A 9,587-nucleotide genomic window follows, 5' to 3' on the forward strand; every position below is an offset into this window, starting at 1 on the left:
AACATTGTTCTCTGCATTAATGGTGCCTTTCCAGACATGCAAGCTGCCCATGCCACAAGCGCTCATGCAACCCCATACCATCAGTGATGCAGGCATCTGAACCGAGTGTTGATAACAATTTAGGCTATCCTTGTTCTCTCTGGTCCGGATGACATGGCGTCCCAGTGTTCCATAAAGAACTTCAAATCGTGACTCATCTGACCACAGAACAGTCTTCCATTTTGCCACACTCCATTTTAAATGACCCCTGGCCCAGTGCAAACGTCTGAGCTTGTGGAGCTTGCTTAGAAATGGCTTCCCCTTTGCACTGTAGAGTTTCAGCTGGCAACGGCGGATGGCACGGTGGATTGTGTTCACTGACAATGCTTTCTGGAAGTATTCCTGAGCCCATTCTGTTATTTCCTTGACAGTGGCATTCCTGTTTGAGGTGCAGTGACGTTTAAGGGCCCGGAGATCACGAGCATCCAGTAGAGTTTTACGGCCTTGACCCTTACGCACAGCGATTGTTCCAGATTCTCTGACTCTTTTGATGATGTTATGCACGGTTGATGATGATAACTTAAAAGTCTTTGCTATTTTACGCTGGGTAACACCATTCTGGTATTGCTGCACTATCTTTCTGTGCAACAATGGTGGAATTGGTGATCCTCTTACCATCTTGGCTTCTGAGAGACACTGACACTCTGAGAAGCTCTTTTTATACCCAATCATGTTGTCAATTGACCTAATTAGTGTTAATTGGTCTTCCAGCTGTTGGTTATATGCTCAATTTCCTTTTTCCAGCCACTTATTGCTACTTGTCCCAAATTTTTTGGGATTTGTTGACACTGTGAAATTTTGAATCAACATAATTTTCTTTCAAAATGTTACATTTACTCAGATTAAACTTTTGATCCGTCATCTATGTTATATTACAAATAAAATATTGACATTTGCCATCTCCACATCATTGCATTCAGTTTTTATTCACAATTTGTTTAGTGTCCCAACTTTTTTGGAATCCGGTTTGTAGTAGACCAGGGGCCTCCGATCCTGTTCCTCAAGTGCCACAGTCCCACATGTTTTACTTGTTTCCCTGCTCCAGTGAACCTGATTCAAGGAATGAATTACCTCTTTGTGTTTAGAAGAAGCCTGGTAATCACCCATCGATCCAAATCAGGTGTGTTGCAGCAGAGAAACATGTAAATCATGCAGGATCGTGGCCCTTGAGGATCAAGTTTGGGGATCATAACTAGACTTACACAAAATATACGCAAACGACCGGTACAAAGATTCTGAACTGAAACAGTAACTTTCTTTTATTAGCGTATCTTAAAACCATCATTGTCTTAGACTGTACATCACCAGCGTTACAAACAGTCACAGTTTAAAAAGAACACAATGAACGACAAGATTCCTGAAATTTTAAAGGGCGCCAAATACAGGTCGACCGATATGGCCAATGCCAATTTTTAGAAATCAAGGCAGCTGATGGTCAGTATACAGCACTGTTTTTTTTTTATTTACCTACTACAAATGTTTACTATTAATAAAAAGGAAACAATTTATTTTAAGTTTTATTGTTGGATGTAACTGGGGCCCTGCGGACATAGTTTCGTTCCACCACATGTACCACGAGATGTGAATGATAAATAAATCTCTCTGACAATTATTGCTTGGTTTGAAAAAAAAAAAAACGTGGTTAGCACGGCAGCTTAGTGTTTAGCTCTGCTTCCTCACAACAAAAAGGGTCTGGGTTCAATCCCCAGTTTAGACCTGGTGTCTTTGTTCTCCTCGTGTTTGGAAGTGATTTCTCCGGGCACAGTAGTTCCTTGTATATCGCAGGGGATCTGTACCCTGAAGCCCCGCGATAAGTAAAGAACTGGGAAGTAGGAACAGTAGTACAAGTAGTAAGAAGTAGTTTATTTTAGTATATCTGTATATATATATATAATATAGGAGTTTTAAACCCTTCCCACACTCTTGCAACCAGGGGTTTCCAAACTTTTCCATGCCATGGCCCCCCAAACATTAGCTTCTGGCTGACACCCCCATGGCAAACCCATAAACAATGTTACAAAATATGTAAAGAAACATCAACTTTTTAGAATGTTTTAACTTTTATTCACTATATTCAATTAATTATTACATCTGCTGAGCATAAAAATGTTAGTAGCTAACATGTTTTAAACACTGTATTATAGTCCCATTCAGGTGGCGCTGAAGTTTTGAAGGTTTTAAAAACTTGTTTGTGAGGATCTCCAGACAGAGGACACATTTTGGGCAATCATGGCCATTTTTCTGTATAACTGTAAAGACATATTTAATGTATGCTTCCTCTTCCTCATACCTTCAAATTTTAGCTGTCCACGAGTTCTTTGTTGTTGTTTTTGCAGCAGTTTCCACCACGGTAGGGCTGCAGTTCCTTCAGTCTTTTTAGAAACTTCTCCATTTCCTCGTCCTTGCTGTGCTTGAAGAGTAAAGCAGCTTGATACATTTGACTGGCAGCCAATCAGAAAGATGAGCATGGTGAAAAATATTTCTATATATTATTTTAAAATATATTTTAAAATAATTATTGAAAAATAGATTTGATTGTATTACAGTAATTTAATTTTTAAAATTTTATTAAAAATATATAGTTTTGCTTTTTTTTTAAATCTTCTTCTTTCCAGCTTTCTGAGCCCCCCTAGCATCCCCTGGAAGCCCCCAGTGGGCCGCAGCCCTCACTTTGAAAAACACTGTTCTAAACAATGTTTCTAAACTCAAAGCGCTCTCAAAGAGCACAGGATGTCATGATCTCAGCTCCCTACCTCCAGCTGCTCTCAGACACCTGCCAGCGCTCTCGGCCACGCCCACTTCTCCACTGCAGAGCAGAGATCCAGTCAGCAGCAGGAGGATGTTTCCCCTGCAGCTGTGGGCTGCACAAAGGTGCAGCAGGTGCTAAATAATTTTAAAAAAATCTATATTTTAAATAAAATTCCACGCTGATCGTGCAACTCTTCCATCAATCAACCAATTGTGTGTGATGTCCACTCTTATTTTGAAAAACCGCGATAGAACGAGTCCACAAAAAACGAACTGCGAAGTAGCGAAGGACTACTGTACTCCGGCTACTCTCCAGTCTAAAAACATGCATGTTAGGCTGCCTTTAGGCCCAGGCCTCACTTGCATAAGAGATGTGATCTCAATGGGATTTGCCCGATTAAATAAATGCATCTAATAAAAATGATAAACATAACCCTTATAAAACCTTTAGAATTTGTACACTGAAAAAAAATAATATATAGAAGAGCTTCCTTTCTTCATTAAGGTAACTGTGGGCTTCAGTAACCTGTTTGTAGCAGCTGCTGCTGCAGCTTTATTTTCCTACTGGTAATTGATTAATTTGGACAGGTATGGCTGATTGCCAGTTGTTTAAAAGTGGCCAATACTAGCTAACGAATATCAGTTTGCCAATAAATCGATCTAAGCCTAGTGCCATGCAGCTACTGCCTGAAATTCCAAAGCTCAGTGGTGATTTGAGACTTTTTCTTATAATCTAAGCTGACAAAATGCCTTTATGTTATTGTATGAACTGTACAGGAAGGGTAGAGAACCAAGATCAAAATAAATCTTAAAGCTGCTGCCAGTGGCTCATTACCATGGAAACTATACACCAGTGTTTTAATCCCTGATGTTGCAGCAGAGAAGATAAAGGAGGCACGGAAATCTCAGCTGGCTTTTTTTTTTTTTGTCAATTTATTACAAAAGAAATGCTGAGCAAAAGATCCCTGGGATGAGTCAAATCCAAGCAGCAGATTCTGTTTAACCTAAAAATGTAAACGAGTTTTTACAAAGCTTATCAGCAAAAGGACAAGGACACAGCAGTCTCTTTTGTTGGAAGGATGCACCATTTGGAGGGCAGCATGGCCCAATGTCAAACTGTGAACAGACATACTCTACATCACCGATCCATAACATTTTGATCATCACCACCAGTTTCATACTAAACTTTCTCATGGACTAATGGGAAAATAATGTTATCCAGCAAAGTTTGTAAACTGATTTGGAAAAATAGATGGAGACTACTGCTCTACAAGAAAATTTGATTATCCATAAAAAGGACATCGAAAAGAGTCTATTGTTGAATCTTATTTTTCATAACACATGACAGGACTGAAGACAGAAATTCAGGCTAGAAAGTAAGCCTCAAGAAACAGCGAATGTGCAAAAACTGCAAGTCAAATGGAAATAATTTCTCTACTTTAAATGGTACAAGTGTCTGGGCATCATTTTTATGTGCCTACAGTGTTTATGTAGAAGATATAATGGATCCAATGTACAATGCAAGTTTATGGGGGATCTGAGAGAAAATACTCACTCCTGGAGGTGCGAGAAATACTGGATAAAAGTAGACAAAGATGCCTACATTCTGATGTACATAAACTGTGTCAGAAGTGGAAAAAATATGAAAATAAAATTATGTTTTGAAAAACTTTTAAACAGCTCAAATATAAAGTGTGTGACATCATCATAGTCCAAATTGAACTGTCAAAAACCATAAAACAAACTGTGATTATGTGAAAAAAACATTAAAAATATCAAAATGCCAGTTCAGTCATGCAAAACCAAACTCAGTATGATTTGTTTAAACTTTGAATGAAGTTTCTATAGTAAACCAAGACTGAGCAACAGATCTCCAAAGCACGCTTCATTGCTTATGCATTTGGAAAATATTAGTACAATGTTAAAAGAAAAAAAGCTGTAAAGCTCCTGCTGTTTATCTGAAACATGTTCATGTTTTACAAATTATAACTAAAAACACTGTTAGGTTTTCAAGAAAATACACAGTAAGACAAGCTATACCATTATCTTACTATTGGCTAATGGTTGTAACAAAAGATTATCCGCTAGTTTTCAATCAACCTGTATTTAGACAGGTTAGTCTCATTGAGCCTCGAGGACTCATTTACAAGAGAGACCTGATTTCAACAAAGAATGTTGACAACGATGGACAACAACGACAACAATAGACAATTATAAATGAAGCATACAGATTTTTTTTTTTTTTAACAAATTGAAATAAGATGGCCAAAAAAGGTAGCAAAAAAACAGCTAGATTCTAAGGCGAATGTAGAAAACTAAAAACAGGAACATGTCTGCATTGGTTCCTGCCAGGAGTCCAACAGATGTTTAAAGCCACTTAGAGAGGTCAAAGTCGAGAGCTTCAAATCTTTTTGTAAGATATTCCAGGAAACATGAGCGGAGTAGGAGAAGGACCTTTTGCCTAGTTCAGTCCTCACTGAGGGAACACTGCAGGTAATAATGTCCTGAGAGTGCATGCTGTAGCTGCACTCATGCAGAGACATGTAGGAGGAGATGTATGAAGGCAACAGACCAAGAAGTGATTTAAAGATGAAAATGTACCAGTGGGAGAGTCTGCGTGAAGCTAATGATGTCCAGTTAACCAGTGAATACAGGGTGCAGTGGTGGGTACGATAATCACAGCCAGTTATGAATCTTAGTGCACCATGATAGACAGCATCCAACATCTGCAGGGTTCTTGTAGGAGCGTTCATTTAAATAATGTCACCGTAATCAATGGAGGGAAGGAAAGTCACAGTTACAAGGTGTTTTCTAACATTCAGAGTTAGACAGGATCTGTTTCTGAAAGTAAAAAAAAAAACAGTTTAACTTTCAGTTTCTTTACTAGTTTTTCCATGTGGAGCTTAAAAGAGAGATGCGATTTGACCAAGATACCCAGATATTTGTAGTAATCAACAAACTCAATCGGGACACCATTTGAGGATAAAATCGGAGGACGAACTGCTGGGACTGACTTCCTGTTTGAAAAAAGCATCCCTTTGGTTTTATCGGCATTTAGGACAAGTTTAAGATGGGACAAATCTGACTGGATGATGCGGATTGCAAAAGCTGGAAAGCCTTATCAACTGTTTTAGCTCAACAATAAACAACTGTGTCATGAGCATAGAAATGTATGGATGTGTCAAGGATGCTCTGACCTACATTATCTACGTAGATTGTAAAAAAGTGGGTCCTAAGATTGAGCCTTGTGGTACACCAATGTTGACTGTTAAAATAACTGGAGGAAGTGCCATTATGTTGAACACATTCCTCCAATCTGAAAGATATTTAGAGAACCAACCAATGGTGTGTTCTGAGAAACCACTACTTGCCTACAATACTTCTTAGAAAGTAATAAAAATGCAATAAGATTAACTTATATTTGTGTATTTATTAAAATGCTGTTTGGTGTACAGTATACTCAATAACCTGCCTTGAATGCTCCAAAAGCTTCAAAAGCTATCATGGCTAACGTGTTAGCCATGATAGCTTTACAGTATAGACCTTTGTTATTATTATAAGAAATTAAAATTAAATACATTTTAACTGGATATATTTTAGCAAAACTGTTAAAAACTTTTACAAATATGTGAACATGTGTTAAAATAGGTTCAGTACAGCTCAAGAGAAAGTACTAGGATGCCTGTGCAGCTAACTGGGCAACACGCTGTTATTAGTGGCAGAGTATACAACATGAACAAGCAGTCCAGTACACAGTGAATAATTAAACATGAGTGATGCAACTTTATCCCCAAACATTCCATGTTCACTTCAACCTAAAGTTTTACCTTACTTTTAAGGCAGGACAGTGAATTTTCATGCAACAAGACGGCAAACAAAACTCTAAAAGTGACTCGGAGACGTTACTCACAACCCAACATGTGTAAATGCATCCCAAGAAAGTAAGATCTGGTTAATATAAGAGTTTGAAATCATTGTCACACCAGTATAAAAAAGACCCAACCACACACCCAGTACCTTTGTAACCAGCATCCATAGACGTGCACAGACAGCTTCTGAGTGATGCTCCCTTCTCAGGCGCCGAGGGATGTAACTCGAGCAGAGTCGTGTCTGCAACCAGATCCTGCAGGTGTCTTGTTGTTGCATTCTGTGAAGCACAGACAGAAAAAAGAAGCATAATCTCCTTTATAAGTTATGTTGAGAATGAGCCGTTACAAAGAAACATTTGATAAAGATATCTAAAATAAGAAATTCCGGAATATTATTTCAGCGTGCTACATTTGTCTGTGACAGTTATTTGACCAACTACTGCTAAAGCCAGTTGAGTTTTCACTTCAGTGAGCAACTCAGCCATGCTCTTGCAACAAATTTCATTATGAAACTCTATGAACATGTTTTCACACATTTTGTGGTGTTTTGTTTTCCCTGTGTGCAAATACAACAGTAATGGAGATTATACAAAAAGTTGTTGTATGCCCTTCTTAAAAGTTCAAGATTTTAGTGAGTAGAATTATTAATAGGTACCGTATTTTTCAGCCTATAAGTCACGATTTTTTGCATCATTTACATGCCCTAAAACTTATAGGCCGAAGCGATGTATTTAAGGATTTTTTTCCCCATATTTACAAACCAATTTTTTGCTGAGATATGATTGTTTTCATTCATTCTGACTAAGGAAGAAAAAAAATTGAACAGTACCATTTTCAGCCACGAGATGGCAGCAGAGTAGTAGGCGCTGTAAGGCATGCCGTTGTATCATGTAATAGGTAAAAGTGGCTATAATGACAAATTCAAAAAAGTTCAAGACAAAAACAACTGGACTTTATTTATTATACTTTATGCTTTATTGTTTTTGTCTTGAACTTTTTTGAATTTACCATGTCTTGGATGACTGAGAATCTTCACCAGCTACTGATGATACAATCGGCTTGCCACAGTCCCCCCACCTTCGTTCTGCTTGCTGCTTGGAGCAACCGTCAAACCAGCTGCACTGTCCCGGCAAAATGCAGCTAATTTGACCATTAAAGTGCATTTATTAAGTAAAAGTTCAACTGAGACACACCTTTGCTATAATTTCGAACAAACAAATAATTGTTTTAGGTGCTTATCTTGTTAACTTTCGAAGAACCGCGCAGTGTTCTTTCTCCTTTTTTCCTCTCTGTCTGCACGCTCCCAGAGCACCGAGGCAGTGAATACTTTTCAAATACAGCTGATTTGACTGTTAAAGTCCTTTTATTAATGAACCATTAGACTGATCCATACATTTACTATAACGTTGAGCAAACAAATAATTGTTTTTAGGTGTTTATCATGTGACATTTTGAAGAAATGCGGAGGCTCATCCCTCTGCGCGTGCCCGCCGCTTCCCATGAATCAGGTTTTGAAATACAGCTGATTTGACCAACAAAGTGCATTTATTAAGCAAAAGGTAGACTGAGACACACCTTTACTATAATTTCGAGTAAACAAATAATTGTTTTTAAGTGTTAATCTTGTTAAATTCTTGTTAAAGTCCTCCTGTGCACGCTCCCGCGGCCGCCATTTGGCAGCCAATCGATTTTTGATACAACACCGGCCCACATTTCCGGGTTGTCAAAGGTGACGCATAATAGATGCAACGTATACGGCCAAGTGACATATTTATGGATTTTTCCACTTTTTTCCACATATTTGGACTGATGTGACTTATAGGGCGGTGCGATGGGTACGGCGGAAAACACGGTAACCATGTTATTTCAAACTGTGTTGAAGAATAACGTAAAACAAAAATAAATACATTACTTTTGAACCTCTGGTTTTTTTCTCAGCTGGTTGCAGATGATGTGGTTGTTAGCAGCTTGAAGCCATGACCTTCAGAGTATACAGAGTAAACTGGAGTTGTTCGCAGAGGAGTGAAGAAGTTGGGCTTTGTCCACAGTAACAAGTAGTTTATTGTGGTGAAAAAAGGGCACAAGAGCTGATTTGAAAGGCAACACTCCAGATTTACTGTCCATGTTACTTTCAGCTCTCTGTGGTCATGAAATACAGATCATGACTTACATGAGGGATTATGTGTTCTCTCAGGTCTGGAAAGGTCTTAGGATACCCCAGAAGGAACTGATAGTGCCGTGGTGGACAACAATGTCTGGGTTTACCTGCTGGACCTGTTGTCTCTGCAGCACAACTACATAAATGAAAGGTGATATATAGATTTGTTTACATTTTACTTATAACTCCACAGAAATGATAATTTTTTTTTTTTGAAAACTACAAAAATTGTGTCAATTGGAAATGAAAACTGAGTGGAAAATATGAAACGACCTTAATCTTGTGTTAAATTTAGAATATTAAATAAAATCCATGTATCAAATGTTTATAAAGTTAAAACTTGATTGATTTTATATATTTTTGGGGTTAATTTCTGATAATTGTGCACTGTATATCCTAAATATACTCAAAAACTGAATAAAGAAAATCTCCTAATTAAAATGGTTAATTCACTGTTTTTAAATGTGTTGTAAAACAGGAGTATTTGACATTTCAAACGAGGCTTAGAAAAACTCTAATATGGCATTATTTTATACCTGTTAAACGGATAAAAGTTTCCATTTGTTGCAGACATCTTCTCTTTCTCACTTGTTCTGCTGCAGCTCACCTGTTAGCATCGATGCTACGGAAGTAGCAAGTAGCATCGACGCTAACAGGTGTTAGCATCCCGTTGTTTACAGTAGCGTACGCGCATGGACCAAACTAAATTGTCTGGTAGTCTGAACGCAAACCAACACAACCATGTTGGCGTGAAACAAGAACAAAAAGGCAGT

Source organism: Nematolebias whitei, chromosome 17, assembly GCF_014905685.2.
Source record: "Nematolebias whitei isolate Nwh7 chromosome 17, NemWhi1, whole genome shotgun sequence".
Lineage (NCBI taxonomy): Eukaryota > Metazoa > Chordata > Actinopteri > Cyprinodontiformes > Rivulidae > Nematolebias > Nematolebias whitei.